The 27,478-nt window shown below is 36.6% G+C and overlaps 1 protein-coding gene across 3 annotated transcripts in view; it reads left to right on the top strand.

Moving 5' to 3' along the window:
• LOC103458690 (leucine-rich repeat and fibronectin type-III domain-containing protein 2) overlaps window positions 1–27,478 on the top strand; it is a 130,883-nt gene that overhangs the window by 41,304 nt on the left and 62,101 nt on the right. For 2 of the 3 annotated variants that reach the window (XM_081603022.1, XM_008399680.3), the window contains exons 2-3: window positions 1,443–1,567; window positions 22,963–23,092. The gene's annotated coding sequence lies outside the window, so the exon portion shown is untranslated. The remainder of the gene's footprint in view (window positions 1–1,442; window positions 1,568–22,962; window positions 23,093–27,478) is intronic. The other variant, XM_081603023.1, reaches the window with a different exon arrangement.

Below are 27,478 nucleotides of genomic sequence, written 5' to 3'. Positions count from 1 at the left end.
TATGACCACTGACACGTTAAGTGAAAAACACTGTTTACCTGACTCTGCAAATTGTTAGGTGGGACATTTTGGGCAGTAAATCTACATTTCATTGGTTTAGTGATGTTGACTTGACAAGTCAACATCCAAATAAATGTTGGGTTGTACTGGACAAACAAGTCAAATCCATAGAGCTCCCACCTTGGAACCAGTTGGACTTTAAGGATTTGCCACTAACATCTTCATCAGTGTCGTGGATTCCTTGTCTCAAAGCATATTAGGCATATTAGGCATAATGTTTCACCTGATCAGTGTATATTAAACCTGATACTTTTAGAAAAAGCTTTACATATCAACATATTTTCAATACCAGCTTTTATTGCGTAATGTTTTTTTTTAACTCAATTGGAACAAATGAGATTTCAATGAAGAGGCGATCAAAACAAAATCACCCGAAAGGTCTAACTTTAGCAAAGTAAAGCCAAACAGATGGGTAGAAATCGATAAAGGCATTTGTCATAAATTATTAATATCCTTGAGAACACGTATGGATGGCGGTGTCATGCTGTAATTGGCACGGCACTTAGTTCAAACTGAGTCCGGCTTCGTGTTGAGTGATGTAAGCTGTCGGCACCTGCCTAGAAAAATGCTAAAGCTATTTACAAGGGCAAAGTGATAAATGTGTGACTTCAGTTTAAGTTGACCCAAGTCTGGATGATGGGGCACCGCTGAGGGAAACAATAGGTTCACTGGTGGAAGAGGTTTTAATGCACATAAACCCAGTTAACATTTAACTGGTGCTACAAGAACAAAACGATAAAAGCACATGAGAAATTGTATATGAACTCCTGTAAGGCCCAATTTAAAGGCATTCAATTATGAATTTATTTTAAATCATGTTTGATACAGCATTCTTGTAACTGAAGGTGACATAGTTACTTGCCTGTGCTGTAAAATTACTTGATGTGCCTGGAAAATACATAACACTGCCCCTTTAATTAAACTCTAACAGAATTTGGTTTTGTTGGTCTATCATGTCGCAAGAAATAACTTTTTTTTCCTTTCTTGACGCTGAAATATGAATTTGGATTATGTGAAGGTCAATTGAGCCCAAATCTTAAATTCTTAAATCAGATGCAAAGATTGATGTGTTTTCGACTTGGATAGTCACCCGGTATCAATGGTTCATGATTTACATTTCATGGACGTTCAGGCCTTTGCGATTTGAGACAGCTTGCAGAAACACATTCAAAACAAGAAGCATTTATAGCAAATAAATAAATAAACAAAAACCTGCAAATACTGCCTGAGGTAAACATATATCCACTATTTGAACTGCAGAGATTTGCAGGGCTAAAAGAAACCTTCCCATTCTTTCCTTCTAAATAAAAAGATAAGGCGTCACAAAAATGTCAGAGCAGTGCCATTTCTCATCCCCTGTGTCCTCCGTTGTCTTCCTCCAGGTAAAAGATTGAACGGATGAGGCGGAGGACGTCTTCCCCGGCACAAACGCACACAAATATTGTAGCATTCATCTGCGGGGGGAGGAGGACCTGCGACTCACTGTTGCCCAAAGGAGAAATTCAAGGTCAGTAAAGTTTGTCTTTGTTTAAACAGATCGAGAAGGCTTCCCTCTTTCCGCTGGTTGTCTGTGTAAAGCATTAGGATGATATCTTAGTAGCAGCCCGCATCACGTACAAGAACAAATACAGGAGAATACGTTTCTTGCATTTACCTCTCAACCTTTATCTCTGCCCTTTTCCTCTATCATTTGTTCATTTCTTCCTTCTATTCTTTATATTTTCTGATCTCTGTTTTATTCCATTTTGTCCATCTTGCTACCACTCTTTTTTTTTTCTAAACTAAAGACAAGAATAAAGCCTAAAATCTGCATCATGTGAATCTTTGTGAACATTAAATATACAAATAAGACCAGATCAGAAGAACTTAGATAAAGTTAGAGCTTTTCCTAAGGCTATTTTGGAAACTCTGAATGCCGATTTAATTTGTTCCAAAAGGCAATTTGTATCTCAAAAATGTGCATGTGAAAACATTTTCCCTATTAAAAATATGCAAAATTAAAATACTTTCTGCCAATATGCCAAGGAAGTCCAGTTAAAGGCTGGCTCATTAAAAAGGCTGATAACCATAAAAACAAACATTTTAATGACTCAGATTTGCAGTTTCAGCATCATAAAACCAAATTAATTACTGTTTTCCAGTTGATGCATTCAGATATTATACGCATTTTAGGCAACAGATTCAACATGCAGAACCTTGAAAATTTTAAATAAAACATATGTCTCTTGAAAATTCATATAATATCAGGTCTATCAATTTGTCTAAATTAATTCTGACATGATTCATGTCCCCCCAAAAAACTCTTCAATTCAGTCCTTGGTTTTTTAGCATACATACATCTTAGACTGTGATATTAGTACATAATTTTATTGTTCCATTCGTATCTACTTTTTCATATTCTTACTGTTTTTACTTAGTAAATATGATTAATTTGAGTTTCATCATCATTTTATCCTTTTCTACTTCTAGTTTGCTGATTAAAGTCTTTAACTTTAAGGTTGAATTTTTTTCTCTTGATAAAAATAAACACAAATTATAGACTAGTCAAATCTAGACTAGATTATATGACAGTGGTGAGATTTTTTCTTGTTTCTTAGAAATATTGTTCAAATCTTACATTATTGTGCTAAACTCCATATCATGTTGCATTCCTCTGGTGATCTAAATGAATCGCTACAGCACTAGTAAGCTAGGGTTTACAAGTTGTAAAGTTTGGTCGTACAGATGCCTGTAAAAGCTAACTTGTGTGTAAGTTATGCAGCGCAAGACAAATGCTGTGGTGTCAATATCAGCTGCTGTCGAAGTTGAAAATAGCCAGCAGCAAGCTTGGAAAGCTTTCTTTTTACTTTTCTTATTGAAACCTTCTACTTCTGTTTTTCACTTTTTTTATTTTCCCAGTCCTGTGTGGCCCCTTTGTCCTTTTTCTTTGTTTGAGTTTGTTTTCCTTTCTTTTTCAACCTCCCTGCATTTTCTCCTTCCTTCACTTCTCTTCTCCATTCTCACTTTCTTCTCCTGTCCTTCCTACTGTTCTCCATTTCCCTCCTTAGCATTGTCTTTGTCCAAAAAATAGAAAATCACTTATCAACTCTCCAAAACAAACACTTTATTGTCAAAGGACTCGTTTCCCTGTGAAGTCCACACTCTGAGAAGAATTTGGATTTTAATTGCTTCCCTATAGATCTGTGTCTCGTTGAAAAACTGGGCTAATTGCATTAGTAGATTAAAAGCTGCCAGCTTGTGTTACTGCAGCGAGCATGCTGGAGTGCTGCATGTGTTTTAGTGAATGGAAAAATAATAAAAGTGATAGCCAGAATGTCTGTCTGGTTTATGTGACATGCTTTTCAAAAAGCTTTTAAGGTGTCAGTCATGACAGGATGTCTTCTTTCACACGTCAACGCTGCAGGTTCATCACATTGGACAAAGTCGCTTTGACGTGGTTAATGAAAACACTTCCTACCAGGAGCAAAAATCTATTTCTTTTTTTTTTTTTTTTTTGGGGGAGGGGGGCAATAAACAGGAAAATTTCAGATTAATTCCTTGGGACAGGAAAAAAAAAATCCCTTTCCTTCATGCTCTCTTGAGAGGATTGAACCTTGTTAAATAATGTTTTTGAAAAGTAATAGTAGTTATAGCAATGTTCTCTATTAGTCTATGTTCTTCCTGAAAATATATATTTTTTTAATGTTCAATCAGCAATGTCAACAATCGTATTATACACCTTTATGATCACATCTCACAGAATTTATTTGCACCTGCTCTAATTTTCACTATAGTCCATCAAAGTATAGCTTCACAATAAATAGAAGCTGAAAGTAAGTTCCAAAATTGTAAAGGAAATACCTTCTAGAACAATCCATTATCAAACTACTCTAGACAATATAAAATGTCTCCCTTCCATCTACTGTGTGTTATGTCTGTCTCTGAAAAAATAAAGTACAGTATCTGTCAACCAAACTGAAACATTTCCACCTCATACTAGACAAGCATGTCTTTATAATACACGCCAAAAATAATATCATTACTTTTTTATAACACTCAATGCCTGTGTCTGATTCTATATGTGTACAGTTGACCTGACTTTGCCAAAAGAGTGATATAAAGCATTTTTCTAAGCATTTCATTCCTTTTTCGTTGACATTATCAAAATGCCTTCATAAAACTGTGGACTTGCCCAAAGAAGCAGAGCAATGTTCAAGTTCTTAAACAATGAAAGCTGAACAATTTCTGACAGCAAAATCAGATATCTGTCAAACTGAATATGTAAGTCATGTGATGTCATCCTACAAAAAATAATCAAAACTCTAACCTCAAACTCAAATTTAAAATATTTATATACATTTCTAGAAACAAATCTTGAAATGTCAGTAAAATACGAATTAGGCTTTTATCTGACGCCGACATCCTGACAGACGTTTTTGAAAAATCTGTCCTCTTTATTTTCCACCCCTCTTTTCTGTCATCTATTTTTCCTCAGTCCTCAGGTGAACTCTCTTTTTCTGCTCCGTCTTTCTCTCATTTCCCTCCTCATCCTCCTCTGTCCACTTCTCTCTTCCTTGTTTTCCTCCCCCTGTCTTTTTATGACCTCCTCTGTCCTCTTTCTTTACTGCTATATCTCACATTTGAGCTTGTTAAACATCACAAACTAGGCTATTAGCTTAAGCAGAAAGTTGATCCAGCTAGACAACGACACAAAGCATCCAGCTAAACCTGCACAGACATGCTTTGATGTTCTGGAATGGCACAGTCAAAGCCCAGACCCTAAGCCAATAGAACTTTTGTGGCTGGACTCGAGAGAGCTGTTCACATCTAGTCCCCATGCAACCTGACAGAGTTGGAATATTTTGCAAGACATAATCGATTGTCAATTTATTTTTGACAAAAAAGTAAACTTTTGTTGATCAAGGTTGATTTTTAGAAGCAAGAAAAATGGTAAAACATCCAAGGGGGTGAATACTTTTCATAGGCACCACATGCAAACTTTAATGGGAGAGATTCTCTCCAGACTTACTTCTCTACTTCTCATAAATGTTTTGTAATTGTTGTTTTTTTTCCTTTTCATCCATTCTCCCTGCTTCCTTGTTTCTTTGTTCCTTATTTCATCCCTCCCACTGCCCCTTAGTTCCACCTCACTGCTCTCCCTGCAATGTTTCTGACTTTTTAGGAAATTCAGGGAACTCTCATGGACATCATGGTATCTGAAGATGAGGTGAGGGTCCCTGCTGTTCGCTTTAGGCCCTGTACGTTGTAGAATATACCACCGAACAGTGTTGATAGTGGAAGGTAATACAGACAGCTTTGAAGGATGGATATTCCATTGTACAGAGTCAGCAAAAGACAGGCTGAATACAAATTGTACTTCTGGGACTTCTATCTATGCTACTTTATTTATGAGACTCACGAAAAGATTTTATTGGTGTATTCATATTTTTTGTTTTGTTTTGTTTTGTTTTGTTTTTACCTAAACAGTTTATGTTTAGTTAGTTTTGCTTTGTGAATTACACTTGGATTACAGTAATTCTGGTCATCTCAGCATTTCTGAGTAAACTAATGGAAAATTTAAGATACACATTCCCCAGCAGTGGTCATCCAATGGGCTAGACCACTACTTGTCTTCAGAACTGCCTTTCTTCTAAGAGGTTTTGGTCCATTTAAACATCATCATGCAGTTACAACAGATTAGTCTGCTGCAAATCCAGGATGTGAATTTCCTGTTTCACCTTTCTCCATAGGTCCTCTTTAGACTGAGATCTAGTGACTATGGACGCCTTTAGAGCACAGTAACCATCGTCAAATTCAGAATACCACTTTTAGATAATTTAGGATTTGTGGTATGGTCCACATTTCTACCAGAGGTAACAGTCAGATTTCGGTGTCACTGTTGTCATAAATGGATCCAAGTAATCAGCAACAACTTGCCCAAAGTTTTCTATGAAAGTATCACCTGTACCAGTATACCACCAGCTCCACCACCAATTTGAAACCAAGATGGATTCATGGAGTTATGCAGTTTAAGGCAAATTATGATAAATACCATCAAAATTCTGCCACCAGATTCATAGTTTTTTTTTATTTTTTATTTTTATGTTGTAATATGTTATTGTCCAGTCTTGGTTAAATACATTGAGCTGCTGTCCTCTTGTCTGATTTGCTATTTCTTTAAGTACTTTTATGGGTTAGTATAAATAGGCATATGTAGTCTACTCACATACGGCTGTCTGGTTTTCTGAACATTCCTTCAATAAATTGACATTAGCACAACCTTTGGATTAATAGCATTAACCTTAAACCAGGAAATTGATATAAGGTTGAGCTAATTAGAAATAATGAACCCCCATATTTGTAACTGCTATAAATATAAATTTGTATGGTATGTTACTCTGTTCTGTTTTATGTAAACCGAGTTGTGTGAATTTGTATCGGAAGCTTACTTATGTGCATTGCATGATTAATAATCTTCCTGCATGCTTAAGTGGGATTTAATCTAAGCAACTTTCTTTTTCTTATCTGTACTTAAAAGACTGGCAATGAGCTTTTTAAGGTTGTTCTAAAATAAATGACAATTTTTCACAAACCTCACATGAAAGACATGCAGTAAAAGACTGACTTGGAAAACAAAGCAGTGCAATTTGACATCTGAAGTATAATATATTTTTAAATGTTCCAGATTTAGCGGCAGCAAGATTTGCATTTCAGTAATTTTGTCCCCAGGGCAATTTCTATTAAGCTTTTCTTTGTCAAGAAACTGATATTCAGTTCGAGCTGCAAAATATTCGCTCTAAAAGATTTAATTGATGAAGCCAATAAAGATTGTCATGTAGACCACCACCCAAAGTTATATATACAGATTTTATGTTATGATTAACATTTTAATAAAAGCCAATAAAATACTTTGGTAATCTCAATATGCTGTTCCCCAGCAGTGTCAGTGAATATAAAGTAACTCATTTGATGGTTTGTCTTACATTAAAATGAGCTCAGGCTCTTTGATTACTTCACTTTGTCTTTATCCATTTTATTAACTGTCTTGTATCCCTTTTATTTGCCATTTAATCATTTATTTTGGGTCTGGGAAAATATATTTTTCACCAGAACAGACATTTTTGTGAGCAATGCCTGGTAGATTGTCATTTTTGACATAGGTGACCATTTAAAAGACTTAACACATTTCAATTAGAGTAAATCAGGCTTTTTTTGTCGTTGTTGTATGAAATGTTTAAACAGATCTTTAAGGTCCATATAAATACATAAGTGGTTGTGTAGCCCGGATATTTTTGTGGGGGAAAATGTGATGTATTTCATGCTCTTTACAAAAAAAACTTGGTTTGTGTTTTTTTTTTTTTTTCATCTAAAATGTGCTGCAGATAACACACAGATAATCGCCTGATATGACCTGGATTTATAAAAGTATATTTTGGGAGGAAGCCCTTTACACGGAAGCTGACTGCTTCCGTGTAAAGGGCTTGATTGGAAATAAATCAATTCATTGTCCTAAATCAAACAAAGGGCTGCTTAGTATACAATGTAGCACAGTTTTCTAGGCAGCATTTTTAAACTCCTATGACTGAGCTTTGATCAGAAAATTTCTAGACTGTGGAATCCTTGAATATTACAGCCTCCTACGACAGCTGTTTATGAACTTGTCCTAAAACTGTCAATGTGCTTGATGAACAGAGCCATGAGCCTCAGGGATGTAGCATTTTAAACGAGAGCCACGTAAACACCTTAGTCAAGGATCTCCTGTGCGGTATATTAGCTCCTTAACCCACCCACTCTGAGGGGAAACAAATCTGACTGTCCTTATTCACCTGCCGCACGTCGCTTGCATTTTTCACTTGCGTGAAGCAGACATTTCTTACCCTTGCGTCACTGCGTCTCAGACGATGATGTGTGGTTACATAGTTCCTGGGGCTCTACCATATGTTCCCACCCAGAGATGCTTTCATTTGTGCTACAGAAAGTTTGTGTGAGATTGTTCGCAGGAAGGAGAGCACTGACAAAGCAGCTTCAAATGTTCACCATCTCTTTGGACTTTTAGCTAGTGATGCTGCTGTACCATGTCAAACGTGAATGTACAAACTTCTGCCTTAGGTGTCCTTTTGTCAAAGTCTTCAGACTGGAGAAAGGAGATATAGCTCATGATCATCCAAACATGAATCAGTATTCATCTCCTGTTCACGAGTCATTTTTTGTAAGTCAGAATCAGTTTGAAGTCTATCAGATTAATGCTTTCAAATATGTCTAAAAATAAAATCGGCATAGATTGCAAATTCAAATCATTATCCCTAAACCCAATGACATTTAACATGGTCTTTTTCAATACATAAATAAAATATTAAATGCTAAGATTTATTTTCAAGACAATCCATGACGAGGGGCAGATCTGGTAGAATTCATCACCCAGCAAAAATGAGGCTCATTACTTAAAAAAGGAAACCATGCGTTTCAATGGTATTTAGAAAAACATTACCCTCCAACATTCCACAGAGATTACGGTAATATATCCATAACCTTTCCACATGCTAACAAAACCTTGAAAAATGTCACGTCTGGTTGGGTAAATCTTGGCACAGAATGTAATATCTTTACTCAATATCTATGTATGTTTCTGTACAACCAGGAAAACAAACCCGATTGTGTCTTCTGAACGTGAGGGTCAGCTTTTGGCTGGAACCTCGTCTCACATTTAGCACTTAACAGTTTCTCCAAGTTTGGATGAAAGTTTCGGTGCATCGAACACTACTGTTGCATGAAGGTACTTTAAAAAATGGTTTTGGGTTTTGTGAAATTATAAGAAATGAGAAACAAAGACATAAATTATTCCAACAATTTTGAGGTGCATACAATTACTCTCTACAATAACCAATAAGACTAAACAGAAAATTAGAAGTACTTGATAGTAGCCTAATCCTACTTGTTTGGGCGCTGTTTTTAATTCACTTGCGTTACTTTTTAAGTTGTGCAGTTGAGGCTCTTGTTGAAAAAAGGTTAATTGACTTGCTGATGATCAGTAATGAAAAGCTACGTAGTAGTTAAGAAAATCCAATTAAGAAAGCAAAATTTAGAATGCTCATTATAATGCAACACCAGAGCAGAGAGAAAAGATTAATTATATTTGAGCCACTGATGTAAGTGTTCAACAGCTGAGTCTCCTGAATAAATTGCTTAATAAACTTTATTTTTATTGATTGCCAATATTTAAACAAAATGAGTTGATTTGATCAGTTTAGATCATGTTGTTAAAAAGGCTGAGAAACCCCACAAGATATAGAAGAAAGAGAAAAAAACTCAGAGCTTCTTGGTGTCTGAGAGTCCAAAGCTTTGTTAATTAGCTTTATTATAGCCAAACAAGACACTTAAATTGAGACTAAATTAGATAATTGCTTAGTATGTGTTTCTTCATTAATAACAAAGGCTATTAACAAGTAAAACTATTAAGTGTCTTTTTAATTAACAGAGTCAGCTGCAAATATTTTACTCCCGAGGTCTTTTAGTTAGATTTCGAGTAATTTGGTGCAACTTTGTTGCTCCTTTGAGTCACACTTCAGGCATGTTTATTTGTGCAGGTTTTTACACAACAGAAAACACAGAGTGGCTTGGAGAGAGCTCAGAGAGCATTACAGCAGTGGATGAAGTTTGATAGGGGTCACATTGTGAGTTTGGATGAGGCTGGGTGGTAATTTTTGTGCAGTTGCCCAGCAGTGTGTGAGGTGTACAGATGACAATGAAGGTTCCAGCCACTGCAATGCAGTGATATTATGGGCCAAGTATTACAGAATCCCATGATACCTGCAATTGCCATTTGCACTGAGGAGTTCAAATTGGTTCAACGTCCCCATAAGTAGACTGATATTAAAGGCTTTGTTTAGTTTTATGTTCGGAGGTGTTGTAACAGTGTCTACATTTGTCTGAACGTGGAGATATTGCATTGCGTACTAATACCATTGTATCTTTTCACCTTAAAGGTCAAATAAGGTCAACAAAAAGCCCTTAAAAATGTGTGTCTTGCATATTTTACATTTATACAATGTTTTAATCAAAATTATTCACAAATGTAATGAAGAAATACATGAAACTACAACTAACAGAGCTGTGAAGCAGAGCAGAAAATTAAGATTCTTGGTATCCACCCAAATCTCCCTTCGTCACAGATCTTTTGGAGAATTGTCTGGCAGCTGATCCGACGGCATCTGTGCACCCATAGCTACGCAATATTTCATTTCAAATCTCCAAAATTATGTGCAAATTTGTGAACAAAAGCCATAAGGTGCTGCGTAGCAGAGCAATGAGGGCTGTTATTTGGGCACAATGACGTCACGTCTAAACATGCAACTTTTTCCCCAACCAACATTTGAAAATGAAAACACCGGCAATTTCCAGACAATGGAAATATATATGTATACACATATCCTTTATGGATCTGTGATTATCGGTCTGCATGTGTATTCCCAGAATGTAGATCCTGATTTTGACTCTGAGATTTTCTGAATCTAACATGATACCAGAGGCAAGTTAAAAACTCAAAACTATAAAACAGGGCAATGTTGCTGTAACACACTGAGCTGTCCTGGTGTATGTGGTGGTCAGCACTGGGTGAACTCCTCTGTGATCGTGACAAAACGTCTCAGGTAAAAATTTACATTTTTTTTATACCTGGAAATGTTGAGTATGAAATTTTCAAATGAGCAGGAATATGAAAATACATAGGAGCACTATGACGAGTACATGGCATCTATCTATATCGGTCTGTCTATTCATAGCAGCCTGAATGTCTCTGTAGAAGACAGTGGATTTTTTATTTTTTTTGCAATTCTCCCTTTTCTTAACACCTCCTGGATACTGAAACAGTGAATTTTAAGTCTTCGAGACGAGAGAGGTGACTGCCTGTTTCTCATTTTCCACCTGAATGCAATGTCTGCACTATGGGACTTACACCCATCTATACGCCATAATAAACATTCAAGTGACTTTCCAGTTAAATGCCCTGTTTTATTTCACCATGATCTGGAATCTGTGACCATAGTATTAGACTAAAACAGCCTTTCTTATTTTTTTTTTAATTAAACTATATTCTTAAACTTCTCAAAGAACAAATGATCACTTAAGAATGATTGGCAAACTCTTCCAAATTAACTATTGATCATCACTGTAATGTCCTCATTTAAAAACATCAATTTTATTGTCAGCATACTAACAATATTCATAAAAAAATTTCTGCATCCTGATTAGAAGGGAATTGATTTGGCAAAAAATATATTGGAGCAATGTAATTACTACACATCAAACCTGTGAATGTTTTTCATTAATTTCTGTTAGACAAATATGCAGACTGGTAAAGTGTTTGAAACTTTTGAGATGCCCACTACTCCTCTAATTACTACTTCTTCAGTAAAGTTTAGATGTTCATAGCTGCTGTGCTTGGAGTGTCATTTTCAGCTCTAAAATTATTCCCAAAAGGAGCAAAATATTCAGTGTAAGCCAGTGAAATAAATTCATGTCCGTTGCTGTTTCACATTAATAAAGATTTTCTTGCAGTATTTTGAGCAAAACTGGTTGGATTTTTGTCTTCTGAAAGTATTTCAGCCCCTAGCTCAACATTACTCTTCATCAAGCCAGAGAAAGACACACCTGAATACTTTCATGACTGTGAGGTAGAAAACGATGGAAGAAGATAGGCGAAGATAGGCGAAAATGAGGTCTTGAAGTATTGATAAGGGATAGAAAACCAGCTTGGATGTTTCCTTTAATTCACTCTCAGATTGTATCGCGTTCACCTTTAGTTTACTTCACTTTCTACATTCCTGGAAGACTAAGACCTCGTTTAAAACTACCATTCTTCTCCTGTCTTGTGTAAAAACAATACCTTGAGTAATATTTGTGATGTAAATCAGTGTGGATACAGTAGTGACATTGTGAAGCCAACAGAGCCACTTTGGTTGGGTTTTGAGTAACAGTACTGGATGTGAAGCTGACAGCTGATCGGACAGCCACTCTCAAAGAACTATGACTCAGTTTCACCTTCATTAACATTTGAGCTGTGCAGAAGTCTTATACTATTTTTAATCTGCTCATGTTTTTCTTTAAAGAAGTCAGACTTTCATATAATCTTTGAAGTGGTCTAGAATCAGTTGTCCAGATTTTCTAAAGGCCTTTTAGTGATTTTCCTTTGAATTTGGTTGCTCTTAATTTTCAGTGTTCACCAACTTAGCAAAAAAAATAAAAATAAATGAATAAATGTGATTTGTGCTTTCTTACCAGCACCCTGTCAGATTGCATCATTCGACAGAAAACAGGATCCTAGCACTGACATTGCAATTGTAAATATGCCAGAATTAGCATATTTAGATGAAAACGCTAATTCTAGCGTGAAGGAAAATAAAAAGTGGTTTAAAACTATTTTACAGTCCCTCGTTATCGTTCAGAAATGAAAATGAAAGTTTCTATGCCAGCAAAAGGAAAAGAGAAAAGCAAGGTAAGAATCACTCAATCAAATCTTCTTTGAGTCTGATGCAAACTGGAACAAAGGGGACATTAAAACTTTATGTAACCAAACACTATAACTAGATTCATAAAATAAAGACATGTCGACAGCAAAATGAAAGTCAGACACTTGAGTGAGTCCTTCATTTAATTGAAGTGTAATTACTGTGAAATTGTCTTAAATTAAGCTTTTGTAGATGGAGAGCATTCAGCATGGAAATGGAACATTTTGCTCTTAACATCAGACAATTACATCCTTAAGTTTGATAAACAACAAATTACCATTAGATTTCAAATATAGGTAAGACTGACAGCAGTATGATAAAGACAGTAAATTACATAATCCATGAACATGTAGCATTTTTTTTCTATGGAGATATTACAGTAGAGTAAAAATATGAGTATTTACAGATGGTTAGACTGATTGCCAGATAGTTCTATATAATTTATGTGTGTGTGTGTGTTGTGATAGATTGTACGTGGACTGGTGTTCTGCAGTTTGCGTAATATGTTACATTTCACACTGTGTGAAGCAAAAAAAGAAATTCACAGCAGTACTCTAAAGACCCCTGAGGAAAACATTCTGCTTTGGGGGCCCTTTTCAGCAGCAAAGTGCAAAAATAATGACAGTAGACAAACACAAAGAAGTGTTGGAAGACTACAAACTTCCCAGAGATTACAGCCACTTGGCATAGGGGCATCTTTCAGGACAAAGATGACCTGAAGCGTGCAGACAGTACAGTGCTATGTGTAACTGCATGTGTGTGTGTGTGTGTGTGTGTGTGTGCGTGGGTGTGCGTGCATGCGTGTGTGTGTGAGACTGAACTTTGGCCCACATTTTAACCCAGAAGATGGCTAAAAAAAGACTTCTCAAAGAGGCTTCCCATCTAATCTGAGGTGATATGAGAGGATCTGCTAGGAGGAATGGGATGAGCTCCTTTGAGACAGCTGTTGAAACTGAACTGATAGTGAAGCAAATGACTGGAACAGGTTTAGCAATGATTTAAAGATTACTGACTTTACTTTTGGTGTTTGGGTGTCTCCAGGTGGTCGTGATAACTGTTCTGTCTTAAAGCAGAATGCACATTTCTTTTTGTCACACTTGGTGTTTTGGATCCAGGACACAGATACTTTTTTTTGGATTCTTCTTCTTTATTTTTTACTTTTTCAAGTCCACTATCATAATGCTGATAACTGAGTAGAATCCTACTAAGAGCTAATGATTAGCATTGGTGCTATAACAGTAAGACTTAAAGATATACTGATATGGACAAGGCTAATACAACACTAACAATGTATTTAAAACTTTTAGCTAAATTTTAAATGTATTTAAATACTGATAGGCATGTATTTCCTGTTGTCTGAGGCTACTTTATTGTTATTTTGTAACTGCTACCCCGTAGCAAATCTACAACGGCAACACCATTAGGTCAAAATTAAAAGTGTATTATGTGATTGCATCTGCTAGGGCAACTTTGTATCTTTACAAAGTGTCAAATAAATTAAGTGTATATTTTTAGCTGTGCCACCTCATAACTCTTTTGCTTGCAACGAGTTGGTGCCGAGAAAGTAGCAGTTTTATAACTAATGCCAAAGTAAATTGTGTTTTCACAACTCAGCACCAAGAGTAGAAAAACATCTGATTCATACCAAATAATGCTATTCAACCAAGGCACTCAAAGTTCATTAAAACAGCAATTTGGAGAGAATTACATTAAATATGAAAGAAAATCCATTTAATTATATTTTCCAAGTGACTTCTGACAAAATCCATCATGTTTTATTGATCAAAGAAGCGAGCGATGGAGGGATCTGCTCTCTCCCCATCTAATTAACTGACACATACATTGTACTGCCAGAAAACAAAAAAGTCGCACGTCATGCAAATGTGGAGCAAACTTCACACTCCCTTCATCATCATCATCATCATCAGAGGATGCTTGCTGCGTGCTGTTTCCACAGCTAAATTTAGAGGCGACCCTGATTCTTTATTCAAGTCTCTCTGGGGCGGTTCTGGTATTTTCGTGCTTCAGCATCTCTTTTTTTTTGTTATTGTTTATTTTTGCTGTCAGCAGCTGGATGGAACAGTGTTCAGGAGGCGGTAAAGCTGCAGTGTTACCAACAAACATCACTGCTCTCATCAAAGGGAAGCAAAGCTATTCAGTCATATTCCTCTGACTGACAGCTTAGTGAATTTTTAATGGAATATTTTATGTAGGATCTCATGAAGTTAATTAGACGTAATGCAAAAAGAGCAGGAGCTCTTTGTGCAACACGAAGGTCGGTGTTAGCAATGCCTGCCGGGGGATTTATTCTCATTTTGACCAACAAGGAAAAGGACTGAAAGCAGACCCAGAGCATTTGTTATAAGATTAATTAGTTGCTGTTTAAAACTTAATGTGTCTGTTGTCTAATTAAGTCAGCATTGATCTGTAACTTCTATATAAAATCAATGAAAGTAACCCATCTTAAAGGCTCCAAAATGGTTCCCAGGGAGAGAGGTTAGGTGATTATAGCAGGATTAAAGAAATTAATTCTTGTTCAGGCTAATGGTTTTTAAACCTTTTAAACCTCCCTTGGAAAATGTTTAGTTTTCCGGACTGTTGATTATCTTATTTCAAAGCAAAATACCAAAGGGATTCTTTGGGTGATTATGTTGGAATTAGGCTGATTTTCCCAAATTAAATGCAGATTTGTTTAAAAATGTATATCTTCCAATAATGTTGCTGCAGTTGAGTAAATGTGATGGAAGCCATTCAATTTTATCTAAAGTCATCCACCCATCCAGTGACTTCTGGTTCTGCCAGAATCAAACAGATGCCTGAACTAATTAAGCCTATTCTTTTCGATGCAGCACCTTAAGTTGCTGACAGATAATGGAGCTTTTCACCTTAATTTCTAAACCGGAACTGGGCCACAACACATTGGAATCTCATTTCATTTTGTATTCTGTATCACAGTATTTTTTAATGACCATAGGTGGGGTGTTAAAGTTGTTTTGTAAAAGTCGTGCTTCCTATTGCTATTAGGAACACATGCATGTTTCTCTTCATTCAGTTAAACAGAAAAAAAAAACCTTCTACTTGTGTGCAAGTGAGGACAAGCTAAAATTGAGCATTTAAAACATCTTAGCAATAGCGTGGTCATGACCTACCAGTTATCTGCCAGCAGGAAAGGAAAAAGGTGGTGGTGCCATGAGTAGAGGTTTAGAGGAGGAAGAGTTACCTTGCATTCACATTGTGTGAGCTGACCTTTAAAAATGCCAGCCTTTGTCGTCTGTGACTGACCTGCTGCCGAGGAGAGCAGCTTCACCTCTGTAACACCACCTACATTTAATACTGCCGCTCTGCTGCTCTTTATTTAATGAGAAATACACGCATACACACACGCACACACACAGATATTATTTCATACTAACAGAGTAAGTCCAAACAATTTTAACACACCTATCTGTTGGGGGATAAAATGAGAATAGGCTTGTTTTAAAAATCTGTTTTGGTTGTAATCCATATGCAGGATGTAAATTGGATTAAACTTACATTATGCATATCAAATCTGCCTATGTTGTAATTTGACATACAATATGGGTTTCTTTATAAAAAGCTTTTAAATATTCCTTTAAAATCATTTGTACAAGAGTAAACCATTTAAGAAGTTTAACATGCACACACACACGCACGCACCCCCCCTCCCCCCCTACCTCCCCACACCACACACACACACTACCCTTCCCGAGCTCTTCATTCAAGGACATAACTTAGATGCTACCAAAAGGAGCTTCTTTGCATAACAATGAGTCTATAAATACACAATCTATATGCTACATCTGTTGTGATGTCAAACACAGCTCTTTTGTTCCCCATCAATGTCCCCAACTCACACTCACAAGGTAAACATCTTTTTCTGCCTTTAGCTGCTTCTCCACTAGAGCATTGTTTTCGGAACAGTTCATAAATGTGAACATATGTTGGAGAAATTATAACAGACACATATCGTTTGGGAGCATGTACCCCGTCTAAGTTGATCTGGAAGAAAGCAGACCTTAAAGATACACTCCTATTATTACCATTATGCTGGAGTTACAGTTATAGGAACCGATCTTAATGTCAAAAGCTTAACGTAAAATTAGAGGAACCTATTTTTACATTAAGAATTGGAGTTCATAGTTGATTTTTTGAAAACAAGGTGCACAACAAGCCCAGATCGTCACCCAATCACTGCTACAGTTGGAATGAGGTATTTGTGCCAATATAATGTGTTTGGTCTTTCTTCCAACACTGTGCCGTTGATTATGGCCAAAAGTCTATATTTCGGTCGCATCTGTCCAACAGACATTGTCCCAGACATCTTGTGACTCATTCAAATGCAGCTTTGCAAACCTTAGCAATCATATTGTTTTAGAGAAAAAGGCTTTCTTCTGGAAGCCCTTCCCTAACAGAGTAATGTAGACATTGATGTCTATCACTGAAATTTTCAATCTTAATGGTGTTAACAGCATAATGAAAATGCATTGATGCAATGACATTCTAAAGGCGGACTATTGGAAAGAGCAGGAGTTTCTTAAAGAGACAGAGGCCAATTTCATGGAGTCATATTGCAAAGTCAAAATTCTCATAAGTTGTATTTAATATATGCTCCATTTTTATAACAACTGAAGATAACACACTTACTTGATTGTCCAGTAAAATGGCACTATGCACCTGCAATACACATAATACTGGACCTTTAAGGTCCTGTGTATCAAGATTTTGTCCTGGGGTCTCTTTGATTTATTAACATCTACTGTTATTGTAGGTCAAGAGTCTGGATATCCCTCTCTACAATATGCCACACCGTCTTTGTTAAGGTTCCACTCTGCTAACTTTTTTTAGATGATCCATTTTGGAAAACCAGCTTGGGTGGCAGTTTTTGCTGAGGAACTGCAAACATTTAGTTCTGTAAATTTAAAAAGCTGCGTCTGTGTTTGGCTTTATGTTTCAGCACAGATTTAGATCATAATATTCTGCTCATCCATGTGCCACCCCTTGGATAACAATCTTTTTATATGCTAAAGGTTAATCTTCTATTCCATATTTAGTTCATGTAACATTTAGTAATGGAACATTGATGACCATCCTACACACAAGCTGCTTTGCAGAGAAGTCCTCGATTCTTTAAACAACTCCACTTATGTAATGTGACTTGTGCATAATGATGATCGTCAAACAGCAGCTGGTTTCAGCTGAGATAACGTTAATTCAATTCAACATGATTTTTTATTTTTTTATTTTTTTTGCTTTAACACATGTGAATTATGGAGCAAAAGGCTCATTTAGTTGACTCACATGCCGTGAGCAGCAGAACTAAACATAGCAGCCTACGATGTTGTAAGAACACAGCAGGTTGAGTGCAGAGGAGGTTTGAAAAGCTGTGAGAGCAAGTTAACGGCTGCTCTGAAGTCATACAGCGATAAATCATGTGCACATAAAATAAGTGCTATGTATTTAAAAATGGATGGAGCAAGTTGCTTAGGTTGGGTGAGAAAGTGATAAAATGGGCGCATTGCTTGATTAAATCCCAGAAGAAAGAAAAAAACCTGCAAACCCGTTAAGTTTAGGTCGGCTTTGAGGGAAACCAAATCTGAACGAATCAGTTTCTTTTTCTTTTCCTTCAAGCTATTGCTCAACTATATCTATAGATTAACTTTTAAGAATAACTTTGGAGGACATCACGACGGATATAACACCTTCTTGTATGACATTGAATAGTTCGTAAAGTGATTTTTATGAACAGCTCCACCTTTCATTAGCATTCATGAAGCCGAGTCCTTTGCAGAGATCAAAACAACAGCAGGATGTACAGAGTGTTTAATCTGACCCCAAATCTTTCAGGCGCCTCGTTTGCAGTTCAGATGACACGTATGCAAATCCCTGCAGATAGAAGATGTCGCAGGATATCCAGCTACCTGTCATTTTACCGTGATGGGTATTTGCAGACAAATATTGGATGTGACTTACAGGCCATTGCTGCAGGTCTTTGATGAGTCAAATTTGGACAGGTGTGGAGTAACGTGTAGCCTTCGTGAAGAAACTTTAAACAGTTGACAAAGTCGCAAATCTTCAAGGATTCTGTGACGCTTTCTCTACTACCGGATTGTTGAAATTTATCTTCATTGTTAAAAGGCTATCGAAGTCAGTGGTACACAGCTTGTTTTGTGAAAGACAAGCTGTAGCTTAGTTTAAGTGGAGTCCGCTCTGTAAAGTGGCTCTGAAAAGATGTCTTGCTGTGGTTGTTTTAAAGCAATACTTAAATATTTCATGAAGTCTTTGACAGGCCATCCTTCAGCTGATCTAAAACGCTGCATCAAGCATACTGATAAAAACAAAAAAGGAGACGTCATATTTTCTCCTATATTAGCTTCCCTTCGCTGACTACTTGTTAAATCCAGAATAGAAACGAGAACTCTCCTGCTCACATGTAAATCCCTTAATAACCAAGCTCCATCACACGTCAGAGATCTGATTGTTCCACATGTTTCTAGCCGAACTCTTTGCTCTGCCAGGTTTGCTGGTGGTTCCTAGAATTTCTGAAAGCAGAATGGGAGGCAGATCTTTTAGTTATTTTTGCTTCTCTCCTGTGCAGTCGGCTCCCAGTTTTAGTATTTAATAGATGTTCTGGCTGGTATTCAACCTTCTATGCTTATCAGAATATTAACACAGCACATCAGCATGAAAAAACATATTTAGGGCAATAAAGGGGGGTGGCAGCATTATTCTGCAGGGATGCGTCTCTCCCACAGTGGCGGGGAAGCTTGTGAGTTGACTGAGAGATGAGCAAAGCTAAATACAGCATAACTGTGGAGGATTTTTACAACTTCATGTCTGCTGTTGAAAAAAAAAGGCAACATAATCTAATTCATATTTTGAACCCAATTTGTAAGTGTTAACTATACCTACTTTAACATCCCTACTATGCTCACAAACAGAAGTAGTCCATTGATTTTGTTCCTCTTAACGATATGAAAGTATTTCACAAACATCACTTTAGAAGCAAAAACATCACTCCACACAACACTGGAGTATTTACACACCAAAAGGAATGAAGCACACTTGGAGCCCACAAAACCTTTTCATTTAGCGCTACTTATTGGTCAAAAGCTTTAAAATGTTCTAAAGATGAACTGTTAAAATATTCATGCCCCCCTGAGGAGTTCATCCATCCACTGTTCCACAAGATATTTCACCAAAAGCTAACTACACCCTTACACACACAGAATGTTAATATAGTCAAAATTATATTTCTGTATTGATTTCTCTAATGATTGTCACACATGTCACAGACCGAACGTGTGGATTTTCAGCCTTTTAACATATGTGACCTTGCTTTTTATGTATTCACAGCAACCTTTATTTAAACCCTAAAGAGTCCTGTAGGCTCCCTTTGGACTGCCGAGTCGTTCACAACATGCTGACATGACAAATAAATGCAGGAAGAATGATTTACAGCCTGCATGATGTATTCCCACTCCAGTGCCCACCAGGATTGATGACACAAACATATACTTATCGGTTCCGACTGTAGCTGTATAAGTAGCAGATTCAAAGCTGCCAGCCTGATGGGGTCCTTTTGTGTTGCGTGCATTTAAGAGGACATGTTCCCAGCCTTATTTATAGCCCACTTTGCAAACACAACGTGAACCCAAACTGCTGAACAAAGCATGACTGTGACATAAACTAAAGACAAGATAAATAAAGTAAGAGTTCAATTAAAATGGCTCAAATAATATGAAAAGAATACTTTAAAACAAGCATCCGTCCGTTGTCCACCTCGTTCTTGAACAGTTACAGTACAGTCCAAAAATGCACTTTGTTTTCAGTCATTTTTAACCCTAGTTCAGATTTATTTATTTGTTATGCATTTCCTGAACTGAAGTACTGTATTATCTGTTTCATGTGCTAAGATGGGAGAGGTAGTGAATTCCCTCCCAAATGACCAAACAATCTTGTAAGTGCTGCAGTATGAATTTAAAATTCACCATCGGACAAAAACAGCTTGCTGAGATTTTTTAATTATATTCTTTTAGCAACAGACTTTGATGACAGTGAACAAACTGTGCTATTAAACTCAACAGATTTCAGCACAGTTCACTACTTAATGGCTAGAACAATGAGTGGGTATCACAGGTTTCCCTCTATTTTCTTCCAACTTTGTGACAGTTCAATAATTGCATCTTTACCTCTTCTATTCTACAAGGCTCCATTCTTGACATGTCTTCATACCTGCTGTGTCTCAGTTTTATTTTACACTCACCGATGAATGCTGTGCTAATTTAATTGTGAAAATAGACCCAAAAGATAATGATTGAACAGATAAATACTTTCCAAGTGGTACTCAAAGACGAAGCCTACTGTATTGCAACACTTTTTTAAAATACTTTTAGTCTCTGTATTTTGATCCAATATTCTATGTTTTTGTTGTTGTTTGTTTTATTTTGTTTAGTTTTCATCTCCGTCCTGCTTGTTTTATTGGTTTCACCTTCTTATCTGCTATTTTGTTTTTATGTGTTCTCTGGGTTCTGCGCTGTTTTATTGTTTTGCACTTGTTGTTTTCAAAGTCCTTAAAAAGTGGTCTGGTGTTGAAAAGGGGGAAAAAAATCCCTGGTTTCAATTTATCAACTATAAATCAAACTGACAACTGCTGGTGACCTATGCGGCATATGAACCAACTACAGCGTCTCAATTATACACATTGATACCCTAACTGCCTCAGTTCTGGTTGGATTTTCACAAACTTCATGCCTGTTTGCTCCTGAAAAGAAAAGAAAGCCCACAAGATATGGTGGGCGCTCGGGCTGCTGTAGGTGGGTTTGTGGAAAAATGAAGAGCGCTACCTCCAGGCTTCAGAATCTCATTTTCCATATTGTGTTGCTTGAATGAAAGCAGAGGTGTTCCTGGCAACAAATAACCACTACAACCGAGGGAGTCAGGAAATCTCTGGAGCTTTGTAAAACCCCTTACTGCAGAGGGAGCTTGTCAATTGGATTTGTGGGAGGATATTCTGTAGCTGTCACTGCGAGAGTCAGAAATCACATGACACAAAGAAGTCTTTTTACATCTAATAATCTGATACTTTAGCCCTTGAGTGACGGTGTTTATTTATTCCCACAGGTAGGAGGGATTTCCTCAGAGTAGGAGCCTTTGTGTTGTCCTATATGACTAATGTCGCTTTTGTCTGAGATTACAACATGATTTTGGGAGCCATTGATTTCAATACTGTAAAGTAAAATGTGTATTGTTTTTCTACTTACTCAACCTCCATATCTATCCATACTTCTCAGTCACAGCAATATGCCTATACAGTATCATCCAGAACTCTGACAGCTGAGGCGCACAAGTTCCCACTTCCTTATATAAACTTGACACGATTAAGGAAAATTTGGAAAAACCTCCAGAAGTGCACTGGCATTCATGACAGTCAGTTCTACCAATGAGTCAAGTCAAGTAGAATTTTTTATAGTGCATTTTACAGGGTTTTACATGGCAAAAAACATAATGCAGTAACCAATTATGAAACAAGTAACATTTTGTCAAATGCCATTGTTAAAATAATCAGGAAAAATCACTATCAAATATACATAATATATATTAACTGGTGCTCTGGTTAATAGTAATTTTTTAGACTTGATTTAAGTTAAATCGGAGTTTCAGTATTTTTCCACTTCTATCATTTCTAGATGTCTGGCAGATGGAGGGTCTTAAGAGTAGTCTGGCTTTTAAAAATGTGTGTATTATTCAACAAAGATGGTACTAATTGCAAAGGGACAATGGGAAGGCTTTTGTTTACTCACCTTGGACAGCTCAACCTGAAGCCAGAACATTCAGTCTTCTTCCAAATAAATATTGCTAAAACCCTGTCCTGTCTGTCTCAGTCTCGGCACGCTTTCATCTTCTCTCATTAGGATGAAAAGCGGGAGAGGGTTTCTGGGAGGACATGTGCTCTGACATGGTCACAGCATTCTAATGAGGGGATGTGTTAATGCTCTGTTTTTTTCCTGCACAAATCTTGATTTCCTCCTTTTTATAAAGTGATCAGATGTTGTCAGGACGGACTCCTTTGATATGGAAGTGAATCATCCAGTGTTTGACCTTTCTGTATTTTCCTTAAACAGCCCTTTAAGTCTGGAGGCTTAAATCAAAGACTAGGAGGGATACAAAGACCGATGTGAGCTGAAGAGCTGCTATTCTGTTTCATCTTGGACTCTAAAGTGAACTTTTAATATTTGATGTCCTAATTCTAATAATACCAGATGCCATATCTGATGACAAAAAAAAAACAAAAAACAAACAAAACACCTGTCTCTGTTTTAATACTTTGTAAGATAAATTACTGGAGTTTCAAGCCTTCAGTAATGTTGTGCTGTTGTGCTTCTGTCTTGTCTTTTTGTAGGCGGCTTGAAAAACCAAAACAAGACAAATACAGCCAAGAAGATGCAAAGCGGACTTGGACCCTATATTTCTCAAATGAATCAATATGTGTTTGGATACCTGACCTGATCAAACAGCAGAAGCCTGTGTTTGTGAGTATGAATGTGTTCATTACTATGACTGAGATGTTTTGCACAGATGTTAGGTTTTAGATTGTCATGCAGCCTTCATTTTGCACCAGGTGGGTGTGCGGGGATTCTGCAGTGTGCTGATGATGTGAGGGTTAAGTTGGATCTTGGATATTCTAGAGTGTTCATCTCGTGGTTCAGACTGTGGTTACCTAAACCAGATACATCTACCCAGGCCTGTAATTGAATAAAGTCAACCATGCAACAGGAGGAATATCAAGGCCCATTATACTTTTTGACAAAGATGCCAGGTCAAAACACAAAAGGAAATCTATTTAAATGAGCAGTATTTTTTATGCATCTGTTCTACCGTAGCTCTAAACGTAATCTAGATTCTATCAGAGAGAAGGAAATATTAACATCAAAATTCACTTATTGTGTTAATTTTAAAACTGATTGATATTAGTAATCTGGGGGGTTAACAAGATCTTGTGGCAGAACTGTAGAGACTTAAATTCATTCTTAATTAAAATCTGTGGCAATAGTTTCCACTGAAGCTCTTAATCTAGTCTTATTGTGTTTGAGATATTTTGCAAATAAATACAGCAGAAATTTATGGTGGTAACATGGCAACCTGTATCAGTTTGGTTAGGTGATGTATATGAACCAAACATTTGGTCTTAACAAGCTGTAGAATGTTTCAACTAATAACGTTAAAAGCCCAAGCATGTGTAAAACTCTTACATATCTCACTAAAATCTGTAATTGTTTGTCTTTATTATGAAATGTAGCCCTTTAACTCATTTTATATTATTCTTGTGGGTGTGACTTGACTTGACTAATAAGATATTTTTCCATTTGAAAAGTACACTTACTTTCTACGTAAATGGTAAACATGTTATACATCCAGAAGTTTTTCCTGAGATATTATCGTAGCAGATCCATCACACTGAACATTTTTTCACTTCTAAACCATAAAATCTGTTAAAACCCGCATTCCTGCATGCTGTCCATTCATCAGAGTCTCACTTAGCTGTCAGATTTTTTTTTCCTCCACTTGGAATCATTTTCTCTGACAGAAAACATTTTTCAGACTGTTTTATTTCCTTTTTTTTAAGATCATCATCCATGACAGCTAAAACCGAAGGCTGTTTGACAGATTGTCTCTCCACTACATTTCTGTGTTAAAGACATCTATAGATGCAGTTTTTTGTGGATAGACATGCATCACAGTGAGAAACTCCCACTTTGCTAAGCAAACACTTTGATACAACATTAGGCACACAAAACAGGGACTGATTCACACCATATATCTAATGCCCTGGATCTGCTTTCAAAAACCAACGTTATTTGTTAAGTCCAAGAGCTTTCAAGCAATAACTGTATTTTGTAAGTGCAGTTGTTATTACTAAACAAATATTGTGTTGCAGAAAAACAGACAACGCCAGACTTTGTCTTTTTAATGTTCATACAATCTAAAGGTCTTTTTTTACAACTGTGGTGGGGCACAAACAACAATTCAAACATGTCAAATCCAATCATATATATTGAGTTATAAATTTAAGGTGAAAGAAACAACCTTCTGACAAATTACATACAGTAGAAAACCTCAAATAAAACTCATGTCATATTTAGCCATTATCTGTTCTACTAGAAACATGTGAATGGACAATATTTATTAGCAGAACAATCATTCCTCAAATTCCAGAAAGCATAAATTAGAAAATATGACTTAATATTAATCACTGTGCCCAACCTCTGTCTCAATATATTTTTCTCTCTTTCTTATTGAACGTTGGTGTCCTTTACTGCTATTCCAGCAGAAGTCATTCTTCCTAATAATCCCAGAGGCAAAGCTCCCATGGCATTGAGTTAATCCACGATTGTCTCACCTTTGCTTTGTAAAGGGTGGAAACAGATAAGGACTTTTAGATAAGTGGTGGCAAGGAGACTCTTAGCACACTCTGAAATAAACTGCATCTTTTAAAGCTCGTCTTAAAACCCATCTATTTTACTTGGCTTTCAACACCAGCGGGATCTAGTTTTAAATTGTATGTTTTTGTTTTTAAACTGTAAGTTTTTATTTTTTTATTATGCTGTGTTTTAATGTACAGCACTTTGTATCAGCTGTGGTTGTTTTAAAGTGCTTTACATATAAAGTTGGTTTGGTTTGGTTTGGTTTGGTTTAAGATGTAATCTGCTAGGCAAATTGGGTTTCATGTTCTCAAAATCGCTGAATTCTTTGGTATCCTTGCGGGGTTAATACAAGACGTGGGACTGCATTTTGTACTGAAAACGGTAACAGATTTTTGGTCAGTGTGATGCATTAATATTGCTTGTTTTGGAAACAAAAAAAATAACTGCATTGATATATTATAATTAAATATCATTAACACCTCATTAAAGTAGGATGACTATGCTGGACCCTCTAATTCAGTCTTTGTGAGTTACATTCAAAGCAGTGGTGTAGCATATAGGAAAGGATTGGGACGAGAAGACCGACATTATTTGAGCCACTGCAGGAGCATGGCTGAACTAAACAAAGTATTTCAAAGCATTTATTATTTTTACTTTCACTAATTGCTAGGTTGCTTTTGTGGGCACTATTAGCAGTGATCTGTATGAAAGCTTTTCAGCGGAAGAACCGAATAGGTGCAAGGTTTTATAAAGTATGAGCATATTCAGTTCATTTTATGACTAGCTTGAACTGAGCACAAGTAAAAATCAGCAAAAAAAAGCAGGATTTTCTGTGAACAGCTGCTGCAAACACAGACACTAAGGATGGAAGTTTTGTGCTTTTGTAAAGATGACTGCTTGTGGTGTGACATTACACAGAATTATATCCATCCATCCATTTTCTTGCACCCTTTTTCCCTCAGTGGGGCCGGGAGGGGTGCTGGTGCCCATCTCCAGCCAACGTTTCGGGCGAGAGGCGGGGTACACCGTGGACAGGTCGCCAGTCTGTCGCAGGGCAACACAGAGACACACAGGACACACAACCATGCACACACACACTCATACCTAGCGGCAATTTGGAGAGGACAGAATTATATATATATATATATATATATATATATATATATATATATATATAAAAGCAATTACGTTTTTTTTTTCTGGCAAATAATTGGATGGGATGGGGGTGAAGAGGCCAGAAACCACCACTGTTTGAACATGATGTGCAATTGTATTTTAAGAATTAGGAATCTTCATCAGAAAACAGTGAAAACTACTTACAATATCATTATTGAGTTATTTTTAACCCATAGAGGACACTTTATGCCATACAACTATACCATGCCACAATAATTTCACATAATCTTACTAATACACAATAATTTTGTATCTCGCTCACACATTATTTTTTCTCATTTTTAAAGTGAAGAGGCTGACAGCAGATCTGAGCTCAGCACTGACTGCTTGGAGCAAATTTCCTATAACAAAATTTCCCTTTGTTCTGGTGGATCTCTGTCAGGCGATGTCAACTTGTTTTCTTTTGTTAGGAAATGAACTCTCTGGAGTTCGAGTCTCTTAATTCATCTTCCTTTGTTATCCTGTTTCTTTTGGGATAAGGTGGCATACAGATTAGCTTTGGGCCACAGTACATTTAATTGTTACTTCCATGATAATTATTAGGCTTTTACAATCTAGTATTATTTAGCTGGCAACTTAAGTTGCAGAATAGTAATAGGTGGAGTCTGATCACAGGACTTTAAACAGTTAGGTTCAGGTTTGGACCTACTTTCTTTGTCTTCCATCTCTGTAGCCATTTTCTAGTTTAGAAATATCAACACATATCTATCTTACTTTAGTGGCATGTTCTCTTATGTGTACCATTTTTAAGAGTTGCTAACAAAAATGGCCGTCTGTGTCATGTCATTTTTTTATACCCTAGGAAAATTAAGCATCGAATAAAATTTAAAATAAAGCAGGAATTGCAAAAAATATATTTGCAATTATCTTTCAGAAATGTTATGAACTCAAGCTGCTAATAAGTTCAACACTAGTGAAGGTGCAAAAAGTGTTTCTTAGCTTGGGAGTGTTTTTCCATGTTGAATAAATGTACTCCTTTTTTAAAGATTCTGTTTTTCAGTCCTGGACAATGGCACTGCAGTGGATATTTTGTAGCTTTTCTCAAAGCTTTAAAAGTTTTTAATGCTCGTCATAATAATTTCTTTAAAGCATGTCATATTTTTAGCCTAAAGCCACATCCAACAAAGAAGTCAAACATGTTTTTAGTAGGAGCCCTTGGCAACTTGGGCTTTCTCACATTTTTTCTCAAATGTTGTGGTGAGACTTTACTAGTTAAATCCAAGCTGTCAAAAATTTTCTTTAATAGCCTGTCAGGGGTGCAATGGTCAGCCACTTTCTTCTGAAAATATATGTAGCCCTGTGTCACAATAGGAACAG

This window comes from Poecilia reticulata, chromosome 22 (genome assembly GCF_904066995.2).
Source record: "Poecilia reticulata chromosome 22, P_reticulata-male-v2, whole genome shotgun sequence".
Taxonomy (NCBI): domain Eukaryota; kingdom Metazoa; phylum Chordata; class Actinopteri; order Cyprinodontiformes; family Poeciliidae; genus Poecilia; species Poecilia reticulata.
The sequence above is the reverse complement of the archived record's forward strand: the minus strand, read 5'-3'. Positions and strand labels throughout refer to the sequence as shown.